The 25,591-nt window shown below is 42.0% G+C and overlaps 1 long non-coding RNA gene across 1 annotated transcript in view; it reads right to left on the bottom strand.

Moving 5' to 3' along the window:
* Positions 1 to 19,080, bottom strand: part of LOC125485258 — an 82,346-nt gene extending 63,266 nt beyond the window's left edge. The window contains exon 1 of the long non-coding RNA XR_007263994.1: positions 18,955 to 19,080. This is a non-coding gene — a long non-coding RNA (uncharacterized LOC125485258). The remainder of the gene's footprint in view (positions 1 to 18,954) is intronic.
* Between the last annotated feature and the right edge of the window lie 6,511 nt (positions 19,081 to 25,591).

Here is a 25,591-nt window from a genome sequence, read left to right as displayed (position 1 = left end):
ACACAGCAGGCCAAGCAGCATCATAGGAGCAGGAAGGCTGATGTTTCGGGCCTGATCATTCTGATGAAGGGTCTAGGCCCGAAACGTCAGCCTTCTTGCTCCTATGATGCTGCTTGGCCTGCTGTGTTCATCCAGCTCTACGCCTTCTTATCTCATGATGGAACAAGTTGGCTTTAAGGTATCCTAGCCACTCATGCTATTACTCTCCTGCTAATGCGTCCAGCTGTAGGTGTTGGATGGACTAAGATCACCAGGAGCAAGTCACTAGTACATTGTGAAGCTTGCGTCTATTTTCTGAGGGCTACTCAATCAAGCTAATTTACAGTTCACTGAAGAGGTAAACCAAGAATTATTTAATGCTTCATCTGGGAGAGAGTGTCTCTGACCCTATAGTATCGGGACTTAGCCCCAGGTTTCAAGCCCACAGATCTGATTTGATTTATTTGTTTTGTTATGAAATACAGTGAAAACTGTTGTGTAGTGTTGCCACTTTCCAGTGCCGCATTAAAACACAGAAAAATAAACCAGAACGTAGAATATAAAGGCAGAAAAATGAAGGAGAAAAGAGAAAGTCTTCAACTTTACAGTCGTTCTCGTTAAAATGCTCCATCATGGGCAACGTTAGTCACTAGTTGTGATGAAATATTCCAGAATTCTAGGTTACCTGCTACCTGGTTTTACACTTGGCAGTGGAGGGACTGGTGTGGCGTGAGAGACTGTTAACCATCAATTTAAAGAAAATTATTTTTCACTTTTTGGCTGGACAAGGCTCACCTAGATCAATTTCTGAATGACCTTTCAGCAGCCTGCACTCACATCACAAACACATGGACATAGTTATCAATGAGGAGCCTGGACATAGTGCTGCCCACCCATTGCTCCTTAAAGGTGCACCCACATGTTCGAAAGGAAAAGGGCACTGATTTTCGTGGAGTTAGATGGAACACAAATATCTCATGACTTTCTGCCACCCTAAGTGACTGTGAGTTAAGTGAAAGTTGGCTGAATCTTACCATCTTTTGGCTAAGTGTCATTTTCATTAACTTTCATTAAGCGTTCCTCTCTGTGAGGTCTAGAGGGTTTTCTTGGCTTATTATCCCAACTCTGCCTCAGTAACTACCAACCACGTCCCTGTGACATCCCTCTTATCCGACGCTGCCTCAATTTTCCCCTCCGCCACAGCAGGAAGGATTCACCACTGCTGGGATATTCTGGCATTCCTGGTACCTGTGCCAACTTTAAAAGGCTATTGTGCATCTGGTCAATCAGTGCCAGTCATGACGTTTGCTCTGGGCATGCTGATGAGAGGAGTTTGGTATTCTGCTTTATAGACAGGAGCCTGGAGGTCCTGGTGGCTGGAGTGGCACTGAGAACTGGCAGAGGAGGCCATAACACCAGACCATGCCAGCTTGCCACCCTGTTCATGTGTCCTCAGCCAACAAGTGGGACACCCGGCAGCATAGGAAAAATGTCCATGACCTTCTCCACTCTCTCGGGGTAAGTGGCACCATCTTCTCTCTGATACCTCACATTCATTCTACCTCTGCACTGCACCCAGCTCCCTTTAAGGCCTATCCTCCACTGCTCTCACAATTGCCTGAAACATCCTTTCTCACTCGGTTTTGTCCACCCAAGCCCCCCCACGCCACTAACTCTGCACGGCCTTTGCACTGCCTACTTACTCACTCAAGAAGCCTTGCTGCCTTTCCCCACCTGCACCAGCACTAACAGCAATGCCAGCCACTTGCATCTCACTCAATCCTTCCCCTTCTCTCATTCCAGAATAAAATAGCACTCAATGTGCAAAAGGAGGTAGGGCAGTCAGTGGGATGCCAACTATGCCCGCTGCTGAAGCACTTGAACAAGTGGGTGGCCGTTCTATCCCAGTGACTGTCAAGGTGACAGCTGCATTACATTTCCATGCAACCAGCTGCTTCGATGGAGACACTAGGGGCCTGCATGGCATCTCGCAGTCTTGACTACAAAAGTGTAAACGTTCTTACTGTTGCAGGATTGCACCACGTCATCTCTTTTCCCTCTGACAAGGTTGCGAGTCAACTTTGGAAATGTTGCTGACTTTCCCCAGAAACAGGGCCATCGTGGAGCTGATAATTGGCTGCCTGAAGATGAGGTCCTGATGCTTGGATTGGATTGGGGGAGGGTCATGATAATACAGAGTGTGTCACCTAACCCTCACATGCTGTGCTCTGCACAACTGGAGCAGGCGAAGAGGGGATGTGATTGATGCTGTGAGCAGGGAGAGAGGTAGATGAGGACATTGAGGAGGTGGAACATTATTTTGATTATGCAGAGTCGGGAACTATGAGCCAGAAAGCACTTAATTGACATTCAGTTCCAGAAGACATGAGTTGGGCTAAGCAATCATTCATTGGCTGTAAGCTTGTTTCTCAAAATTCAATTGGCCCTTGTTTAGCCCCTGCAGTAAAGGAAGCTTTTTTTAAAATTTGTTTATAGAATCCCTACAGTGTGGAAACAGGCTGTTCAGCCCACTGGCCCTGCAAAGAATATCCCATCCAGACACACCACCTAACCTTACTGTTACCATGGCTAATCCACCTAGCCTGCACATCCCTGGACACTATGGGCAATTTAGCATGGCAATCCATTAAACCTGCACATCTTTGGACTGTGGGAGGAAACCCACACAGACACAGGGAGAATGTGCAAACTCCACGCAGAAAGTCACCCGAGGCTAGAATCAAACCCAGGTCCTTACTGCTGTGAGGCAGCAGTTCTGACCACTGAACCACCATGCTGCTCCTTGTGATTGTTAATGCTTTTCCTGTTGTTTAATAAAAGTTAGAATTAGTAACTTTATATACATCCTACAATACAGGATGCTTTCACAATCATCATAGGCAAGATCTCATGTTTCAGTGGACATTAAGTAGAGTGACTGTAAGGACAGACAGCATCTGCAGCTTTTACTGCAGCTACATCAATCAGACTGTGCTAATGTATTCCCGGTTGCGATATCTTATTCACAGTGCAATGTCACCTGTACCCCATGTGCCCTCAGAAGTTTTTCCATGTTATTTCCTGGGCTTTAAGTATGGTGCTGGAAACAGGAAAGCTGGAAGATCCAGGCAACGGTGAGCAATGCCATAGACGGTGCATGCAAGCTAGCATGAGTGTGGTGCAGTAGACACATGGCACATATAGCCATAGAGCTGCACAGCATGGAAACAGGCCCTTCAGTCCAACTCATCCATACCGACCATGGCATTCTAAATGAATCTAGTCCCATTTGATAGTATTTGACGCATATCCCTCTAAACCCTTCCTTACTCATATACCCATCCAGATGCCTTTTAAATGTTGCAATTGTACCAGCCTCCACCACTTCCTCTGGATACATAATGAGGTGAATAGTGGAACCTTGTGTGAGATAACTCACTCGAGCACACGCAGTGAAACCCTTCAGGAAATTGACACTTAGCTAACTTTTGGTATAATTCAACTTGAGATTCTTAACATTTTTCTGCTCAAGGTTTAATGGCTAGATGAGAATTTCACGAGTGAGTGGTGAAGAACCTAGTCATATCTCATTATTGTAACTAATAATTATTTTCATCAATATCTGATCTCGCTATCTTTATATTCGGGTTGCTATTTTATTAGGCAGCGGAGAGAAGCTATTTAGTGACAATTCTCGACAGAGTCAGAATAACTGCAGCTTTCTGGCATTTTCTCCAGATGTCTATCTTGTTCCTCAACGTCTAGAGTATTGTGCGCGGTTCTGGTCACCACACTATAGGAAGAATGTGAAGGTTTTGGAGAGGGAGCAAAAAAGGTTTATCAGGATGTTGCCTGGATTGGAGTGTATTTGCTATAAGGAGAGGTTGGACAAACTTAGATTGTTTTCAGAAGAGTGAGGAATGACCAGAGAAAAGTATATAAAATTGTGAGAGGCGTGGATAGGGTGGATGGTCAAACTCTCTTTCCCAGGCTGGAAAATGTCAAATACCAGGGAGCATAGGTTTTAGATGAGAGTGGGAATGTTTAAGTGAGATGTGTGAGGCAAGTTTCTTTCACAGAGAACGGTAGTTACCTGGAATGTGCTGCTGGGGGAATGGCAGAAGCAGATACATTAGCAACACTTAAGAGGCAATTAGATGGACACATGAACAGGCAGGGAATACAGGGATATAGGCAATGAGATTGGATTAGATTGGCATTGAGGATTGAAGGGCCTGTTCCTGTGCTGTACTGTTCCATGTTCTATTGGACATGTACCAGCCCCTACACATTATCATGGCACATTTCCGACTCATGCAGAGTAACACTTATTTCTGTACAGTAGCTCAGTGGTTAGCTCTGATGTCTCACAGTGCCAGGGACCCGGCTTCAATTCTAGCTTTGAGCAACTGTCTGTTTAGAGTTTGCACATTCCCCCCAGGTCTATGTGGATTTCCTTCTGTTGCTCTGGTTTCTTCTCACAGTCCAATGGTGTGTGGGTTGGGTGGCTTGGCCATGCTAAATTGCCCTTAGTGTCCAGGGACATGTAGGTTAGGTGGATTAACCATTGGAATGCAGGGCTACAAGGATAGGGTTAGGGGACGTGTGTGGGTGAGATGCTGTTTGGAGGGTTGTTGTGAACTTGATGAGCTGAATGGCCTGTTTCTAAACTGTAAGGATTCTCTGATTCTTCACCACTGTAGCTCATTGATGTCTTACTTTGCAATGCTACTACTAGGCCATTTTCCATACAAAGACAGGCACCCACCTCATCCATTATAACAGGGTGCAGCGCAGGGCTCTTTGCTTACTTCCTTAGCACGCATTCACTTTATACCTTGTAGAGTACTTGTGAATTGGAAGGCAGGAAGTTAGAATTTGTGTGTAAAAATGATAGGGAGGTAGAGTGCGTAGTCCTTTTAAGAGGTGATGTGCTTTTCTAAGCTTGAAGATTTGGACAAAAATGTCTGCAAGCAGCTGCAGATGTAGACACTTCTGAAATTGAAACATATGCATCAATTGGCTGTGTGGTTGGAAACTTAAGCTTGTTTTGATGTTAAGGCAACCAGCTTGAATATCAGCTAATTAATTTAAACCAGGCACTTTACAGACTGAAAACCAATTGAACTTAAATCTGATAAGAAAATTGACAGGTCATCGACGGTATACATGAAGAGGGTTTTTGAAAATCAGGGTGACAGCAAACTGTCATCAGAAGAGTTAAACTCTGGCTGTCACAGAAATCTTTAAGCTCTCTGATTAAGCACCATCTAGGTACCATGGCACTCTTAGCTAATATTCCTGACATCAGAATTGAGCAGAAAGAGGTGTTTCGGATACCAGAATTCGATGGAGAATGGCGTTCCTGGCTGAGGATCAGCAGAGAGGACACGGAGCATTCCAGAAGATGCATCCTGACTTTAGTTTTGAAAGTCTAAGTTTTAACTTTTTTTTTTAAATGACTTTGGTTTGTATAAGTGGGACTTTTATTTATTGGACCAGCATGCCATTAGAATTTTGTTTTATTCGGGAATAGTTAGTAGTTAAGGGGGAATTATTCAGTTTGTTAGTAGTTCTGTTAATTTTTTCACTGTTAAATAAATAAATTGTTACTTGTTGACTATAGAGTGATTGTCAGGAGTTCATTTCATTTAAAATCCTGTTCGTAACAGATTATGAGATGAGGTGAGTTTTGGGTGTTTTGGTTTTAATTATTAGACGGGTTCGAACGCCTTTCTGTAACAGCCTACTTGCGTGTTCACAGCATGTATGCCTTGCCTTTCCATGGCCTTTCATTGAAAAGTCATAGGCTCACAGGATTTCTGTGCGCCTTGTCTTTCTGCACAGATAGAAATCCGGGCAGATTATCATGTTTGTCTGCAATGAACAGTCAGTGGGATGGGCACGTTGTTGTTCAGCACCATGTTATCTCAATGTCACAGCTGCAACTTGTGTCAGCAGTTTACACAACAAACACATTGAACATTTTTCCACCAAATGGCCCTAGGCCAGAAAGTTTAAAGGGAGTATTCTTCATCGAGAGAAAGGTGACTATTTGGGAGCCGATAGAACAACCCCAATAAGGTCACCATCCCCTTCTTATTTCTTAGCTCCACCCACAAAGCCTCACTGGATGATCCCTCAGTTACTTCATCTCTGACTGCTGCTGTGGTACTCCCCTTAATCAAAAATACAACTCCCCCTCCCCCCGTCCCGCCCAAGGCACCTGTACCCTGGCACATTAAGCTGCCAGTCCTGTCCCTCCCTTAGCCATGTTTCAGTAATGGCTATAATATCTCAGTCCCACATACCTATTCACACCCTGAGTTCACCAGCCACCCCCATCAGCCCTATTGCATTGAAATAGATACAATTTAATCCAACAGGCATTCCTCGCTCCCTGTCCTGTTCCAGCCTGGCCTGTCACTTCAACTCGCTATTTCTGATCACTGTATCTCCTTCCAGGCTCGCACTTGCCTCCCTGCTGTTGAGGATCCCACCCCCCACCCGGCCAATCTAGTTTAAACCCTCCTTTGCAGCACTAGCAAATCTGCCTGCCAGGATATTGGTCCCCCTCCAGTTCAGGTGCAACCCATCCCTCTTGAACAGCTCACCTCTGCCCCAGAAAAGATCCCAATGATCCAGGAATCTGAATCCCTGTCCCCTGCACCAATTCTTTAGCCATATCCTCCTGTTCTTACCCTCACTAGCACGTGTCACTGGAAGTAATCTGGAGATTACCACCATCGAGATCCTGGTTTTTAACTTTTTGTCCTAGCTCTTTATAATCGCTCTGCAGGACCACATCCCTATTTCTACCTGTGACATTTGTGCCAACGTGAACAATGACTTCTGGCTGTTCATCCTCCCCCTTGAGAAGGTTCTGCAGCCGTTCCAAGATTCCCTGGACCCTGGGAAGCAACACACCGTCCTGGATTCCCATTTACACCCGCAGAATCTCCTGCCTCTCCCCCCTAACAATCGAGTGTCCTATCACTAAGGTCCTGTTTACCTTTACCCTTTCCCACTGTGCCCCAGAGCCAGTCTTAGGCCACCGACCAGGCTACTGGTGCTTTCCCCTGAACAGTCATTCCTCCCCTCAACAGTATCCAACACGGTATATGGAGGCCAAGCAGCATCAGAGGAGCAGGAAAGCTGACGTTTCGGGTCTAGACCCTTTTTCAGAAAAATGTTGTTTTGTAAGTGTTCACCCAGCTCAAAACCTTGTTATCTCAGATTCTCCAGCATCGGCAGTTCCTACTATCTCTCCAACACAGTATACTTGTTTTTGAGAGGAATTGGCCACAGAAGATTCCTGCACTCTCCCTTTTACCTTTCCTGGTTCTCACCCAGCTACTCTGTGCCTGCACCTTAAGTGTGACCACCTCACTAAAACCTTTGTCTATGCTGCGCTCAGTACTGTTTGATAGCAGGCCCACGACGATCTGCTCTTCAGTGCGGGTGACTACTTCCACGTTCTAATGTATGCGCTCGGGTGATGCTGCTCCCTCTTCGTTGCCCTCTGCTGGACGTGGCTGGGGGCAGGAAGCTCAAGGTTATTTTTGTGGATAGAACTCAGGTGTTCTGCGAAGGAGTCACCCAAAATAATGCTCGAGCCCCTGGACCATTTTGCTGAACGCTTACGTCTGTCCACAAAAATTATTCCGAGCTTCCAGCATCTGCAGTTCTTTTGGATTTTTGTCCAGGGTGGCAAAGACGGTTGCCCCATAGTTATTAGTCCCTCTATTCCCCAGCATGCTGCCTCCAATCCCATGTCATCTATGCCATGGCAGTAGTTTCTGATAACCATACCCTTCCCCCACCTTGACTTTCAGTGCACTGAGCTTCAGAACTGACTGTGCTCCATTGCCCCCTGACCTATTGAAGCAACAGTCCAAACTGACAATAGGCCAGATCTTGGACTCATCTCTGTGCGGCTCCCCAACTGAGGTACTGCTAATCCCTGGACTGGTTGAGCTTGACCTGCAAGACTGCCCACCAGCCCACTAACCATGATCCCCAATGATCCCTGACTCCCCAAGGACCATCTGACCATGCCCAAGCCCCTGGATTGAGATGCAATTACTTCGTTGACTGACTGTCAGGACCCCCTGACCAATGGCAGTCACCTTTCTCTGGATGAAGAATACTCCCTTTAAACTTTCTGGCCTAGGGTCATTTGGCACAGTGGAGAAATATTCATTGAGGACCTTGCCCATCTCTTGCAATTCCACACATACATGTCTACTTTGGTCCTTGAGGGGTCCTATTCTCTCTCTAGTTAAAGAATCTCTTTGGATTCACCCTTACCTTCTCAGCCAAAGCTATCTCATGCCCCCTTTTTGCCCTCCTGATTTCCTTCTTCAGTAAACTCCTGCATCCCCCATATACCTCCAGGGATTCCCTTGATCCCAGCTGCCTGTACCTGAGCCATGCCTCCTTTTTTTCTGGTCAAAGCCTCAATATCTCTTGTCCTCCAGGGTTCCCTGCTCCTGTCATCCTTGCCCTTCACCCTCACAGGAACATATAGACCTTGAACTCTAGTATCACACTTTTAAAGCCCTCCCACTTGCCAGAGGTCCCTTTGCCTGCAAACAAACTATTCCAATCAACCCCTGCAAGCTCCTGTCTAATTCCATCAAAATTCGCCTTGCCCCAGTTTAGAGCTTGAACCTGTGGACCAGTTTTGTGCCTCTCCATAACTACTTTAAAATTAATAGAACTATGATCACTGGTCTCAAAGTGCTACCCCACTATCATCTATCCTATTTCCCAACAGTAGGTCAAGTTTTGCCCCTTTCTGAATAGGAGCCTTTACATACTGCTTGAGGAAACTTTCCTGAACACATTTAACAAATTCCACACCATCTAAACCCTTACCACTATTGTTGTCCCAGTCTATGTTAGAAAAATTAAAATTCCCCACCATGACAACCCTATTGATCCTGCAAGTCTCCCCAGTCTCCCGGCAAGGTCCTCAATGAATACTTCTCCTCTGTGCTTACTGTGGAGAAAGACGTGAAGACTTGGGAACTTGGAAGTTTGTAGCATTATCTTGGGGGCAGTCCATATCACAGCAGAGAAGGTGTTGGAAGAATTAGAATGTATGAAGGTGGATAAATCTCCTGATCCTGACCAGATATATCAAAGAACCTTGTAAGAGGCTAGAGAAGAAATTGCAGGAACCCTGGTTGATATATTTGCATCATCGTCAGCCATGGGCAAGGTCCCGAAAGACTGGAGGGCCACGAATATTGTGCCCTTATTCAAGAAGGGCTGCAAAGAAAAACTGGGAAACTATAGACAAGTAAGCCTAACATCTGTGGTAGGTAAGTTCCTTGAGAACATTCTGAGGGATGAGATATACATGCATTTGGAAAGACAGGGTTTGATTAGGAGTAATCAGCATGGCTTCATGCGTGGGAGATCATGCCTCACAGATTTGTTAAGATTCTTTGATGAAGTGATCAGGAAGGTTGATGAGAGCAGGGCAGTAGACGTAGTCTGTATGGATTTCAGTCAGGCCTTTGATAAGGCTCCACATGGTAGGCTGTTATGGAAGGTTAGATCGCATGGACTCCAGGGAGAGCTGGCAAATTGGATACACAATTGGCTTGATGGTAGGAAGCAGAGAGTAATAGTAGAAGGATGTTGGTTGGACTGGAGGTGGGCTGAGAAATGGCAAATGGAGTTTAATATAGGTTAGTGTGAGGTGTTGCATTTTGGAAACTCAAATCCAGGTAGGAGTTTCATGGTGAACAGTAGGGCCTTAAGGAGCATAGTGGAACAGAGGGTCCTTGGAGTTCAGGTGCACAGTTCTCTGAAAGTGGAGTCACAGGTAGACAGGGCAGTGAAATAAAGTTTTTGACACACTGGCTTTCATCAGTCAGGGCACTGAGTATAGAAGTTGGGAAGATATGTTGCAGTTGTACAAGATGCTAGTGAGGCTGCACTTGGAGTATTGTGTTCAGTTTTGGTCACCTTGCTATAGGAAGGATGTTATTAAACTGGAAAAAGTACAGAAGAAATTTACAAGAATGTTGCCAGGATTCAAGGGACTGAGTTATAGGGAGAGGTTGGACAGGCTAGGACTTTTTTCTTTTGAGCATAGGAGACTGAAGGAGGATCTTATAGAAATGTATAAGATCATGATAGGCATGGATAGGGTGAATACACTCTTTTTCCCAGGGTTGGGGATTCGAGGACTAGATGGCATCATTTTAAGGTAAGAGGGGAAAGAATACATGGGAACCTGAGGGGCAACTGCTTTTTACACAGAGGGTAATACGCATATGGAATGAGCTGCCAGCGGAAGTGGTTGAGGCGGGTACATTAACAACATTTAAAAGGCATTTGGATGAATACATGGATAGGAAAGGTTTAGAAGGATATGAGCCAAGTGCAAGGAAATGCCTTCCAGCCTCTTCTAAATCACAAGTGCGCTGTGAAAATGAAAAATGGCTGCTAGCACACCCAGAGGGTGACCCAGGTGGCAACCAGACTGGGCTGACAGGATCTGGTGCCACAGTCTCCTCTCGGTGGTCCTGTGGAAAGAGGAGAGGTCTCTCCACCCCATTCGGCAGGACCTTAATGCCCCTGTCTGTGAACCAGGCTGCCAATTTGCCACTCGGCTACATACCTCAGAGATCCTTGCACATGGGAATAGTGTGGCTGGAGTTTGAGAATGTTGCTGAAAGACTCTGGCACTGGTGAACACTTCCGCAAGCTATTGCGATGCTACATACTTAATGAGGTGAGCACCATCAATTTGCGGGAGAAAATTTGATCGAGCTCATGGAGAGAAGCTCACCATGGAAACTCCCTGAAATTGACACTTTGCCAAATCTTGGGAAAATTTAACCGATGGAATTGATTTCCTGGTGGGGCTACGGAGCTGACATTACTGCAATAATTGAGCAAATACAGCTTAACATTGAGCTGGTACTTTCCGATAAGATGGGCTGAATGGTCTTACTTATTTATACTTCTGTTAGAGTCACCCTTCTCCCCTTTGCCATTTCTTACAAAAATTGGACCTATTCCATATGACCAATTCCATGATATTCTGGGATTGCTTATGTTTGACAAAGTACTGTAATATTAGAAAGGCATAGCACATGTAGTGTATTACTCAATTCTTTTCTTTCTGCTCATTGAGTTATACTATACTCTGATCTTGCTGGCTGACTGAGTGTGTGATTCAATTCCCAGACTGCATGGAAAAATAAGTCATTTGTGAAATGCTTTGCAAAATTTGCACACACAGAGAGGTCAACTGAGTTGAGTGTCATTACAAATATCAGAGAGTAATTTGAAAAAGGCCAACTTTGTACTTAAAATACTGCTGGAAGTTTTCTCGCTGCAAAGAATGGCAGAGGTTTTTTTTGGGAAAGCTTAAGTAACATGTTTTTACTTTAAACTGATGTGGCTAAAGATTGTGGGGAACCATTGTTTTGACTTGGTGGCAGAGGATTTCGGGTTAAACTGCAGTGACCTGTTTTACTTTACACTTGAGAGTGACAGGATTATTGATAAGCTTTGCTGACATGTTTCTGGATTGTTTTCTGAGTGTTTCCCTTTGAAGTAGTTCTTATACGGACATGTGAAATAACAGATGGGAAATGATGGGAAAGGCTGAACAGCCAAAAATCCGTTAAAAACAAACTCAAGGGTACAGAGCATTGAGGGAGAACTCACACAGGGAGTGGGTCACTAAAACCCTGCCAATGGCAAAGGTCTCAAAGCGAACAAGTTTTTTAGCCAGATAACTATTGGTAGACTGTTTGGAATTGTCACTGTCTAGAAAAAATAATTTACACCTTTTCTGATTTAAAAAAGGCTGCTGCTGAGATAGATGATTTCACAAGAAGTGACCAGAAAAAGTGCCTACAGCATTCCAGAAATTTGTACTCTTTCCTTATCACATATACCTTTGATGCTTTGATTAAATATGCATTGGGGAAATAAGAAAAGTAGATGGGAGAATGAAAGTTTGAAATATGCAAGATGTTGAATAATAGATTTTGAGAGGAAAGTAATAATCAGATAATTATCTTCTCAATCTGTTGATGACTAGCCAAACTTACTCCCTACATAAAAAAGCTCAACAGTGCACTTAGTATTGAATCAGGATGGTAAAGCCTTCTTATTCCTTTATTCCTACACACAGATCAACATTGGTTTTATTGTCCTTATGGGATGTGTTAGCGAAAGTTGTTGTTCTTTCAGAACTTTTGTCTGTTACATATGCACAACGGCCAGGTAACGTTCTCCCTCTCTTGCATTTTATAAAATTGGCAGAGTGCTCATTTTTGTTTCTTCCCCAGATGATGTGTAACACTAATTGTAACAACTGATAAAGTTCCTCAGCTTCTTTTCTTAAGATTTTGTAAAGCTCTCTCTCATTTAAGACACTGGTACTTTTATGTGCTTCTGCACTGTATCCAAGTGACTATTCTTTAAAACTGATGGTGAGTTCACCAAGCAATTTAACCATGGGGGCATCACAGTAAAATAGGGTACACTTTAATTTGCATGCTTGAAAGCACATATACTGGATATTAAGTGGCCTGGCTGTTTTTTGGGTTATCTTGTAACCTAATCCCATCCCTGCTACTAATTGAATTCCAATAATTCTGTTACACAGGCACTACAGCTGGGATCTGCTCGGTCTGTATATTTTAGTGTTACACTGCCATTATCAGCCGACAAATTCAGAAATCACACGAAACCAGGTTATTGTCCAACAGGCTTATTAGAAAACACAAGCTTTCGGAGCCTCAGTCCTTCTTCAGATTGAGGGCTGAAAGCTTGTGTTTTTCAAATAAACCTGTTGGACTATAACCTGGTATCATACGATTTCTGACCTTGTCCATCCCAGTCCAACACTGGTACCTCCACATCATTATTATCAGCACAGTCATTGAGGCAGCTTGATCATTGATTGTGTTTTACAGCAACACTTTACTAAGATGTGATAATTGGGAGGTTTTTTTGGCCTATATTTAGAATTATTAGTGGTGGGGCTAGAATTATGAAATTTTGCAATCTTAGCTTTGTTTATACATTGGTTAATTGCTCTTCATTCAAGCTGAAAAACAAGGAGCAACTTTATGTTGAGAAAATGCATTGGTTACATTCAATTGGGGACTAGTTTGGCACCATGGAATTAAGGTAAACTATAAGGCGATGTAACTTGCAATTTAGTAACAGAAACTAGTTCTCAGATTGTTTCTGGTTCAAGTCAAAGGGATCTTCATTCTCCTTTCTGCATTGAGAAATGTACAGCTTGCTCATGAGTCTGAGAAATGATTTGAGTATTGAATCAATGATAGGTGTGGTTGTACTTGAGGTTGTTGACTTGCTCACCGAGCTGGCTTGTTCTCGTTCAGACGTTTTGTCACCCTGCTAGGTGACATCATCAGTGGAGCCTCCGATGAAGTGATGCTATCCTACTCTGTTTGGAATTTATACTGTTTGGTCCATTATGGTGAGTAGTGTCATTTCCAGTTTTGATCTGTATGAGTTTGTATATGGTATCGGAGACTCCACTGATGATGTCACCTGGCATGGTGACAAAATGTCTGAACGAGAACCAGCCAGCTTGGCGAGCAAATCAACAACCTCACCCACAACCCAAGCTATAGATCTTTGCCAAAAGTGATTGTATTTCCCCAGGATTTCCAAACTGTGGATCAGTTTGCCTCCCTCAGTCTTCCCTTTCTGTTGTAGTTAAGATTCATTATCAATATAATGGATTGGCTAACTTAGCTGTCATCCTGCAATGGTATGTGTCACATTCTGGAGACCAGTACCCTCTTCTTCTGGCTCTGTGAGTATTAGGATTCCAAAGTGATGACTGAAGGTCTCTATTACCTCGAGTACTGGATTTAATTTGTCTGCAAAATTCTGTTCAGGTCAGAATGTAGACCTCAACTTTCATCAAAGTTTCCTCTTTAAAAATTACCTCAGTCTTGATTGTTCATTATCTCAGTATTTGACTTGTGAAGGTAAACTGTACCCAATATCATATATTCTCGATATTGAGATTTTATAACTACTGTGTTGCAACAAGAGGACAATTACAATAGTATGTTCTTTTTAAAAGATAAAGTTTTTTGGCAATACCAGCCCTCATGTAGCTGCTGACGCACTCTTATTTTCTCTTTCTGTTTTCAGTAGAGCAGTGGAAAGTTCTGCAAGTCAAGGCCAAGTGAAAAAATGTAAATTTTCAAGGTCTACTTTCAGCATCAGAGTAAAAAAGTTGATCAGAAGGCTAAACATTCTGAGATGGGCTCCTTAAACAAAATCTTTCCAAAAAAACTTTTATTTTCAAAATTGTAATAAATAGACAAACAGACAAATCATCGGAACTAATTTTTCTTGAAATGGCATTTGCTATTTTTGACCTGTATGTAGATGCTGGCACAGTGATAATGATGGTCGAGTTTTATTTACATTGTTCTCTGTGTTTGCGTTTGTGCTTACTGTATTTACAAGGTATTTATTTGATTCACTTCCTATTACCTTTCTTTTCATCAAGCTCTCCGTGCGAGTGGAGACACAACAACCACATTCCAGTCATTACAAAGTCATCATGTACCATAATTACACAACACAATAGGCAGCTGCAGGCTCTACACAAAAACCATATTAAGTAAACAATAATAACACAGTTGTGCTGTCATGTTGCTTTTATGACTTATTATGGTAAAGAAAGGATCCTAAATTTCTCTAACACAAGGTAACAATGCCAATTTAAAAAAAAAGGAAATTGCTAACAATTGAAATATTTCCTTTATAATCTTATCTCCTTCCTCTTTGAGAGTTTCTGTGGCACCAATCCTTGACATGCTTTTTTCCTGGGTTCCTGATGTAAGAAAATGACCTGCCCTTTGATTTCTGTACCCCACCAGGTCTTTTCTCTATGCCTTTCCTACATCATCAGCCAGAAGTTAGTGGCCAGACGTGGGTTGAATTTATCTTCATATTTTGGCTGCACCAACTTGAGTACCTATAACAACATGCTACACATGAACATGTAACATAAGTTGACAAGTTTTTCCACCACCTACAAAATACAAGTCAATACTTAAGTACTTTCCATTTGCCTGGATGAATGCAGCCCCAACAACAATTAAGAAGCTCAACACAATCCAGGCCTATTTGATCAACAACCGTCCACCATCTTAAATTTTCAAAGTCTCCACCATTGTTGCAATGGGACTGCTCCGTATATCAGCCTGGCAATATTCACCAAGCTATTTTCAACAATCCTTCACAACTTCGGTTACCCAGAAGAAAAACTCAGCAGGCACATTTAAGCTCCTCCAAGGTCCCCTGCAAGTCATGGACCACCCTGACTTGAAAATATTTCAACATTCCTTCGCTGTCATTGGAATAGCATTCGGGAAATTCCAATGTAACGGCCATGCAAGAACTTACACTGCATGGAGTGCAGCAGATTAAGAAAGCTGTCCACCATCATCCTCTCACGGATAGCATGGAGTTGGCAATAAGTATTGGCCTTTCCAATGACAACCTCATCTCATGAGCAAACACTAGTGAAAATATGATTTTAAAAAAACAGTAAATATTGAGGAATTTTGTATTAATTGTATACTAATTATATTTAATCACAAGTCTTAATTGAGAATTCACTTATGCTCCAAAATTAAGAACAAATTTTGGCGGTTGGGTTTGGAGGTGCATGTTTATAAAGTGCATAAATGTAAATAAATGCTTAAAAGATTCTTTAAAGCTTGGCTCCAGTTCTATCCTTCACCACCTCCTTTTTGAAGCATAACAAATTGGACTGGTTGTTATAGATTTGTTGGCAGTTTTTGAACTAGAGCCAGATATACTCTTGGAGTTTTGGTCCGCATTCTTCCTTCAACCCTGACAGCCAAAAGTAAATCAATGATCAATCTCACTTTTTCTCTGTGGAATCTTGCTATATCCAACATTTTTACTGTGTTTGTCTATATAATGCAGTGACTGCACTTCAGAGGAATTTGATGCATGTGCAGTGTTTTGAGATGTCCCGAGGGACATCATAATACAACTTGCTTTCTTTCTGGTATGAAAATTGAAATGGACTAAGATCAAATGACAGATGCAATAAGTGTGCTGTGCATTGGATTGAATGAACTGATCTGTGGCAATTTACACCCAGTTCTGCAGGAGTTGGACTTCTCATCTCCTTAATCGACCAATTTCCATCAACCTGTCTCTGCTAGAAGCTCCTAAGGAGAGGCCAATCTCTTCATCAAAGGAGTGGAAGAAATGTTGAATGGCACTTCATTCTGCTGCTTCTTGTGTAACTTTTGCTGACCCTTTTTAAGTTCCAATTGGTGAAGACTCAAAATCAAATCTTAAGTTTGTGTCCCATGCAGGACCACATGCATCGCATCCAGAGACTGTTATGAAGGGAGGTCTGGGGAGAAACCTGAAGGAACAATGAGCATTCTCATTCTATTTGACGTGATTACATTTACATCCTTCAAGCTTAAGACCCTTCATCTGGTGTAGTGTTGAGCTACGCAGTGCAAGAGAAGCTTAAATGTGACCCATCATCTCAGAATGACAACTGCATGCCTCAGTTGCCTGGAATAATTAAAAGGCAACATTGGCCCACATTCGGAATTGTTGCATATGGACTCCTGGAGGGGGGTTGGCGGTGTATGTGAAACTGAAGACAGGCATTTGGATAAAGAGCCTGTCAACTGCTAGTCCTTTGGAGCTTTCATGCCGTAGTCTGCTCAAGAAGAAAAGAAGCAAAAAAAAATTCAAGTAAGCAAGCAATGTGGACTTACTAACCAGAAACTTTTAACGAGGAATACGCTTCCTTCTTACAAAATTAATTTCCTTTCCCTATTTTACAGTTGAACTCATGCTGTCAGCACTTTAGTGTTCTCTAAACATTCCACAAATTGGTAAAACATGCTGGAAACCTGACCTCAAGACTTTTGTGCCAGGATAGTGAAAGATTGTACTGGACTACCTAACTTACAAATCATTGGTGCTACCAATAGGGAAGAGTCTCACCAATCCTCCCTCCGAGGCTTGGAAAAGATCCAAACCCCATATTTTGCTCTCTTTTATTGAGCTGGTGCAGTGATAACAGGTGCCGTGGAAACTTTGAGGTGGATGTTATCAATATTATTGCAGTTCATTGGTACGTGTTAGCTTTGAATGAGATGCTTTGAAGTCTCCTTTATTACTTAATGACTCATGATAAGAAGGAACTGATAACAATTCCCCAACTAACATGGATTTACAGATAGCAGGCCTAGAATGGTGTTTCATGAACATAGCTAACCATTCCAGTCAGAATGGAAAATAGTGTAACATTTTCTTGACATGTGGAGTAAAGGGCATCAAGGAACCATGTCAGTGATGAGAAATTTTAGCTGCTCCCTTTGTTTAGTCTTCAGCTAAGAGGCCAGGTGGAGGAGTTGCCTGCAGGAGGTGCTTTCTTTCACTCCCCAGTTCTCAAAAATGGGGAGGCTACTTGACATTAACTTTGACCTCAGCCGCCTGCATTGCAATCAGTGCAGGACCAAGATCAGATCTTCACTCCCTACTTGCAGCAAAGTTGAACATATGGCGAATGGAGAAAAGACATTTGAAGGGAGAAAATTTAAGGAACGCTTTTCAAAATCGTGACATGTCTGAAGTCTGAAGCTGTGTCAGAAAAATGGCAGACAAAATCCATGGCCAAAACCAACAGTAGAGTTGGTGACGTGCCGGCTTAGGTGATGAAGCATTTATTTATAGATAAGTGTGTTTACTGTAGCTGTTTTAAATGTTATGAAAGAAACAGACTGTACTACTTCAAATGTCCTTTGTGTGTTGAATGACAACTAGTTGGATTGTGCTTTGGTGTCCTTTAAAATGTTGAAGGTTATGTTTTATTCTGCATGTATTGGACACGTTTAAGAGGCCTAACCACAGAATCACAGAAATGTTATGGTGCATAAGTAGGCCATTCAGCCCATTGTACTTCACCAGCTCCTTAAATGAGCATCATTACTTAGTGCCAATTTCCTGCATTTTCGCCATAGCCTTGTACATTATTTCTGTTAAAATAATCATTCAATGCCCTCTTGAATGCGTCAATTGAACATGTGTCCAACACACTTCCAGGCAATACAATACATTCCTACCCTAACTACTTACTGCAGGAAAATGCTTTTTTTTCTCATATCACCCTTGCTTCAATTGAAAATTAATTTAAATTAATGCTCTCCCATTCTTGTTCCTTTTGCCAGCAGTAACAGTTCCTTTCTATCTAATCTACCCAGCCTGCTCACAATTTTGTAAACCACTGTTAGATCTCCTCTTAGCCTTCTTCTCTACAAGGAGGAAAAAAAATTAGACTCATTCAATCTGTCCTCATAACTGAACTTTCTTATCCCTGGTACCGTTCTTGTAAACCGTTTCTGCACTCTCTTCAACGTGCTCCTATAATATGGTGCCCATAACTGTATGCAATACTTCAGGTTTAGGTCTAATGAGAGCAGGGAACAATGCAGATCCTCTCATGAGCCAGTCAGGCTTGCAATGTGATGCACTTACGTGTAATAGAAGCTACATATATTGGCACACAAGACCCTAATCTATGTTTGTACATTGCACACTTTTCAGTGAGAAAACAATTCTGGAGACTGCTAATCTCTGCTACATTCCCATTAACACTCTGACTAATCAGAGTCTACTCACCTGGTCTGAGATTTTCATTTCACAAAGCTTAGCAGTTGACTATTCCTGCTGCATCTCTGTACTGACCAATTATGAGCACCCTCTTCTCATACTGTGTAAATGTTGACGTTTGGTTTCTGTGGGTCCATCTTGATGAGTTCAAAATGGAAAGCATTACCTTCATGTTACTTTTTTAGCAAATGTTGAAGTTCTGTACTACCAAGCAACTATTTGGATAAGATGGTTCTAACTTTTAAAGTAATTTTAACTTACAGTTGAGATGAATATATGTTGCTTTCTCCTTCAGGCTAATAGCATGGGCAATATGCCTGCTCCCAGACCCCTGCTAGTTGTTCTCTGTAACAGACTCTCAGGAGACATGTGAGAGAACAGCCAAGGTCAAATTGATGCTGGATTTCCCTCCCTCCCTTGGCTGTTTTCAATCATAAGGGAGCCACCATTTACTTATTGTCCAGACTGTGATTGGACAATCTTCCTTCACATGTCATCTGTGTAGGTGGTCTCTGAATGCATTTTTTTTATTTTTCAAATATAAACAAACAATAAATCAGTTTGCTGCCTTATATATCTTTATTTTATTGCATTCTACCATGAAAACGTTGTTGCACATTGTGCAACATAACTTATCGACAGTTCCTAATCCTCAGCAGTGTCTCGATGACAAAATAAGAGTGAAACATTTCTTTGGAACCATTTACTCAAGACAGACTACATGTCTAGTCAGACTGTTTAAAGTTATAATACAATATATTATGATAAAGTATAATAACTGACAATAAATGAATCAGAATGGCTACTCCCTTGATTGTAAATTCAATACAGGTCAGAATTACATCATGCTTCACCCTGGCAGGCATCAGGCAGTGCCTTGCTAGGGGCTGTGTGACACTCTAACACATTCTCTTGGACAGTCAGTCCTTTTACTGCCCTCGTCTATAATCTTGATGCATTCTACAATGCGCTGAACCACCAAGACGATCTTAAATGTAGCAAATATATAAATGGTAACTCTGTGCTTGTGGTTCATGGAGACAGTGGACTGTACAGCCTGCGGTCTGTGAGAACCTTTAAAGGTATCAACAATGGAGCATCACCGCACATAGAAAGTATAGCCACTGCTGGCTCCCTGCAGTGGAGCACCATTTGACTAGGATCTTATCTCAGGCTTAGCTTCCTTCAGTAGTGCAATGAGACCTCAAACTGTAAGGTTCAACAGAATGCCTCCCTTAAATTAGTCATTTTGGAGGAATCACACTGAAATTTCATCAGAGCTTCAGTAACCTTGTTATTGCTCAGTGGATGATTTCCATCTCGATTTTCGGTCATGTTGAAATCGTACATTGTAACAGGGAATGGCAAAGATAATCGAAATACCTTTTGGTGTAATTTGTGAGTGATAACTAAATACCTGACTCAAATATGTGCAGTTGTGCTCAAGGCATTTATAGGCCCAGCCTCCCACTGCCTTAAAAAGTATGTTGCCAGTCATGCCAAGGTATGTATTAACTCAGTTTAAGGCCCTGTCTGAACTTTCAAAGGCACAAAGTAACCACTGGCAAGCAGCCAAATCACCTTCTCCTTTTGAATATGGGAAATTTTGGAAGGAGAAAGTAGTAAGGGCATGAAGTCTCACAGGGCTGGCAACATGTGTGGTGAGAGAAACAGATTTAATGGGTGAAATCTTCCCAGCTCCTAAACAATGTAGGCACTGGTGGCTCAGTTGGTAAAGTATGGTAGGAACGGACAGAGGGGATTCTCAAAGTTGAAAAAACATAGTCCGATTTTGCAAACCAGGTTTTAAAAAGTGAGTGAAGAATTTTGCCAATAAGGGGCTGGAGGCCCATTTGCAAGCATTACCATCTCATTATTAAAAACCAAAAAAAAAACTGTGGATGCTGTAAATCGGGGACAAAAATAGAAATTGCTAGAAAAGCTCAGCAAGTCTGGTAGCATCTGTGGAGAGAAATCAGAGTTAACGTTTCAGGTCGAACGACCCTACCTGAGAACTGAGGGACTTGGAACTCAGACCTGAGGAAGGGTCACTCGACCCGAAATGTTAACTCTGATTTCTCTCCACAGATGCTGCCAGACCTTCTGAGCTTTTCTAGCAATTTCTATTTTTGTCACCATCTCATTATTACTTAATCTCACCTTGTTTGTACATAGTTTGCTATTTTCCCAGTGAAATAACTGCACAGAGGCCAGTATCCCATCACTATTAGGTTAACAAACCTAATCAAGGATCTTGTAGCCAACAAAATCCAGCTGGTTCACATCATTATACCCAGGCTTTGCAGAGAAACTAGATGGCACTAATTCCTGGCATGAAGACAGAACTGATAGTTGGTGGCTCTGGATCAATTTGGTTGCTCCTCAGGGCCTTCAGTTTGACCAGCAGCCCCCAACATCCCAAGCTACACTCCCTGGGCAACGACAACCTGCATTCTTCATCTACAGAGATTGGCATCGAAAATGTGCCAGTCTGACAATGTCATCATTTCCAGCTCACCTAGAAAACAGATCATCACTTCTTTTGCACCAAGACTGAACATTACAATGCAGCTGTCAGGCCATTTTGTGTGGATGGGCAAGGACACATCATGTATCTATAGATCAGAGCTGGGATCATCTCAGAAAATCTAACCTTGTTTCCTTGGCACTCACTCCCTTCGTATCTACTTGGATGCCCACAGTAATTTTCCTTGCTTTTTTTTTGCATGTTGCTGTATCTTTCAGAACGAGGTCACACAGAAATGTCATGGTATAGCACCGTACTATGTCAATGTCACAGCTTCAGTATGTGTCAGCAGCTTACGCAGCAAACACAGAACATGTGATTCAACTCAATGGCCTTATCTCAAAGTTTAAGGAGAGTAGTCCTCATTCCATCTAGACAAAACAAACTGATCAGTCATCAGGGTACCAACACGATATGTCAAGATCAAAGGGGAGGTGATGGCTCTGTGGTATTATCACAGAACCATTAATCCAGAGAGCCAGGTTGTGTTCTGGGATTCTGAGTTCAAATCTGCCCTGGTGGATGGTGAAGTTTGAATTCAATTTTAAAAAAAATGGAATTAGGAGTCCAAATGGTGTCTACAAGTCCATCTTCAGGAAAAACCCATCTGGTTCAATAATGTCCAGAAGAAAGCTGTCATCCTTACCAGGTCTGGCATACAATGTGACTCCAGACCCACAGCAATGTGGTTGACTCTTAACTGTTCCTGGGCAATAAATGCCAACGCCCTCACCCTGTGAATGAATTAATTTTAAAAATGTACATTGTCTCATCTCGATCCGGGGCTTCGACACAGTCAGTTAACTGCTTGCTCTGATTGGGGTCAGGGAGTGGATATCATTGTAGTCCGGTGAGTTGCCCCACAGTCAGTCCTGTAGATGCTGTGCAACCAGCCCAGGAAGTAGGGTTACGTCACTTGTGAAACTACACAGAGCACATTCTGGTGCCCGGTCATTCATCAGGGGCTGTCTGTTCAAGTTGGTGACAGAATGGGCTACAGTCAGCACAGTGGGGTCTATACACTAAAAAATCAAGGGATGGGGGCTACTGTTGTAATGGGCAAGCTAGGAAAGCATGGAGATTGGAGGCAGCACACAGGCATGTGGAGAGGATAGTAATTGTGAAGGGGTATAACTCAACATATAAAAGTGAGACACAATAGAAGATGGGAACACTTGGAGTAGTGCAGGAGAGAGTGTCATCTGCAGGCTCTTATTTTGACCCAGGATAGCTGAATGTCCTGGCATGGCATCCTTTGCTGATCAGCAGGGAAAAAAAAATATCGCTGCCCTTTATTCAACATTTGATCCACCAGCACCTCCAGGTAGCTGTCACCAAATCTAAAAGACATGGTAAGTGTCATTTCATACCAAACAACCTATCTTGTACTCAAAAGTAGCTAACCTGCCTTTTTGGGCCATTTTCTTTGGGGATAGTGGTGCAGGGCCACAATGTGAAGGACAGTTCCTGGTTTGCAGCATGTAAAGTGGTAACTTTGCCAAAAAAAATGGGAAAATTCAGCCAGTGACATCTGTTGCTAGGTAATTGACCTTTAAACACACTTCGTGGTGGCTTAAATAATTCTGAAATTCTAGCCCAAAGTGGGCATCTCAATGTTTTTAGCGGAGTAAGGAAGTTATTTGGATTGCACCTCTCCTGATCTCATGATGCCCCTAAAGTGCTTTTCTGTTGTCAATTCCCTTGCAAAGTCACTGTTGTAGAATAGGTACAACATGTCTTGTGCAGCACAATAGCCTTAGTGCCTTGATCCCATGGTCTCACTGGGTAGCTGCACTTAAGAGGCTCAAGAAGGGGCACTCATCTGCCAGAATGTATTTTTATCCACTGATTTATTTTATGATTAACAGACAGCCTCACCAGTGATAAAATGTGCCTGGATTTGCTGTTTACAAGACCAGACTCTCCTGCTTGCTGTCACTCAATGAAGAAGAAATAATGATTGGGAAATCAGAAAAGCGTCTCTGGAATAATTATGGTTGCTTAAGTTCTTTGTGTGACATACCAGTGTGAAGTTATGATTATTAAGTGATTGCTAAAAGAAAATAAACCCACCACGGAAAGTAAATTTGTGCAACTTCAGTCTAAGAGATAAAAAAAGACATGGTAAGTGTCATTTCATACCAAACAACCCATCTAGTACTCAAAAATAGCTAAAAAGTATTTCATTCCTTTGGTTTGTGGTTGGCGTTGGACAGATTAAATTTATTAAATTATTTATTTTAAACAATTTTTCCTTTCTGTCTTTTTTTTCTCTCTTAATTCAATCATTTTTGTTTCTTTACTTACCTTGCTGCAGTTGCTGTTGGATTCACTCAATATAATTTCAAACTTCCTTTACTGTCTTTTTGCCTTTATTTCATAATCTTTCAATCTTACTGATTAATGGCACTGTTACGTCCAAATGTCATGAAGAAAGAAATGTTTTTAAAGCCACTTTTTTTCTTTAAGTTTTAATATAGACATTACTGGTTTAAGATATAATGGGTTCCAATCACACGATAGAAATTACAATTCTGGAAAGTTCACAGAACTATTGCAACGCAGAATGAAGCCTTTCATGCCCATTGCGTCTGCACTGGTTCTCAAATGTGCATTATAACTGAATTCCCAATACCCTTGCAAATTGTTTCTACTCAAAATATCTTCCAACGCCCTCGGAATACATCAATTGACTCTTCCTCCACTATACTTCCAGTCTGTGCACTCCAGATCCTAACCGTTTATTATGTGAAAGCATGTTTTTATCATATCACATTTGCTATGTTTGCAAATCACTTTAAATGTGTGCCAAACTCGTTCTCATTTGAGGAGGAGGAATGGTTTCTTCCTATCTTCTATATCCAAACCTCTGGCTAGAGGAATGGAAACCAATTGTTAAGTTGAAACTGATTCTTTAAGATGTTATCACCATAAACGAAGCTCCTCTGGCCTTTGGAAAATGCTTTTCTGAAACCTTGCTTTGGTCCGGTAAAAATCTAGTCAATTGCTAACGTCACGCTTTGCTCAGAATCTAACAGATGACACCCTAACCAGACTCAAAGCATGCCTTGATTCTAAACTGTTCTGAAGAAGAGTCTTCGGCCTTGAAACATTAACTTTGCTTCTGTCTCTACAGATGATGCCAGACTTGCTGAGTTTCTCCAGCATTCTCTGTGTTTCATTCAGATTTCTAGCATTTGCAGTATTTTGCTTTTACTCTAATTCTCCTTTGAGACTTAGTTCCAGAGGAAACCGTATATTTCCCTGAAAACAGGGCCAAGTCTGCTGACACCAACATCATCTCACTGTGCTTTTATCAACTTAATAACAAATTCTGCAGTTTCAGACAATTAATACATCAGTTGTTTTGTGATTTCTGTGAAGAAGTGAAAGAACCTGAAGGAAAAGATTCGAGAACTGAAGGGCTTGGGGAAACAGAAGGAACACTCCATTGAGTCGTGAGGGCTGCCAATACTGAGCTGTTTCCCCATTTGTTTTACTTTTGCTGTGATGCCAGTGTCTTTGGCTGTCTGTACCAGTCTGTATGTGTGTATGGGGGAGTTTGAGAAGAGGGTTAGAGTTCTAGCTAGTAAAGCTATACGTTGATAGTTCATAATTGTTTACCTGTGATTAGAATCTATTTATTTAGTTCTTGAATTACAGAAATGTGGTCTGTGTTTTCTGCTAACCCAATTCTACCTGACAAGTAAATTGGGAACTTTGCGTACTTTTGATAAACTTTTTAACTTTTGCAACAAATCCGGGGTTTAATTTGCAGCATGTTATTCCAGTGAGATGTGACAGTCTCCCACCCATAACAACATGCATAATTGCTTGTCTAGGTACCAGGTAGTGTGTTTCTTTTGCTGCAACATTATCTGCACAGACACTCAGCCAAACCCAAAAGAGTTAAACATCTAAAATATGATTGGCAAGTGTATCTGATGGGAAGCACCATTAGATTTAATGCTATAGGAAAATCTGAGCCATTGGATTTGGAAATATTACCCTTGTTTATTTTTGGACGAATTATGCAGAGTTGTAAATATACATCTGTTCTATTGTTCTGAAGTATGATCACGTAGACCTGAAACGTTAACTCTACTTTCTCTGCACAGACCTGCTGAGTTTTCCCTAGCAATGTTTGCTTTTTTTCTGACTTTCAGTGTCCACAGTTCTTTGTTTATTTTTTGCATTTCTTTCATGTTTGTTTCCCAAAGAAGTCTAACAGCAACTGTAAAAGAATTGGCAGATTCTGAAAGGATTGAACCAAAATTCAAACTTTTAGAATGAACATATTGAATGAAAACCTTTTAGTAATACTAATGTTGTGCCAGAGGTATGTGGACAAGAGGAAATAAAAACATATTT

The sequence above is a fragment of the Rhincodon typus genome, chromosome 17 (genome assembly GCF_021869965.1).
Source record: "Rhincodon typus isolate 14 chromosome 17, sRhiTyp1.1, whole genome shotgun sequence".
In the NCBI taxonomy this organism is placed as follows: Eukaryota; Metazoa; Chordata; class Chondrichthyes; order Orectolobiformes; family Rhincodontidae; genus Rhincodon; species Rhincodon typus.
Note: the sequence above shows the minus strand (reverse complement) of the source record. Positions and strands in the feature narration are given on the sequence as shown.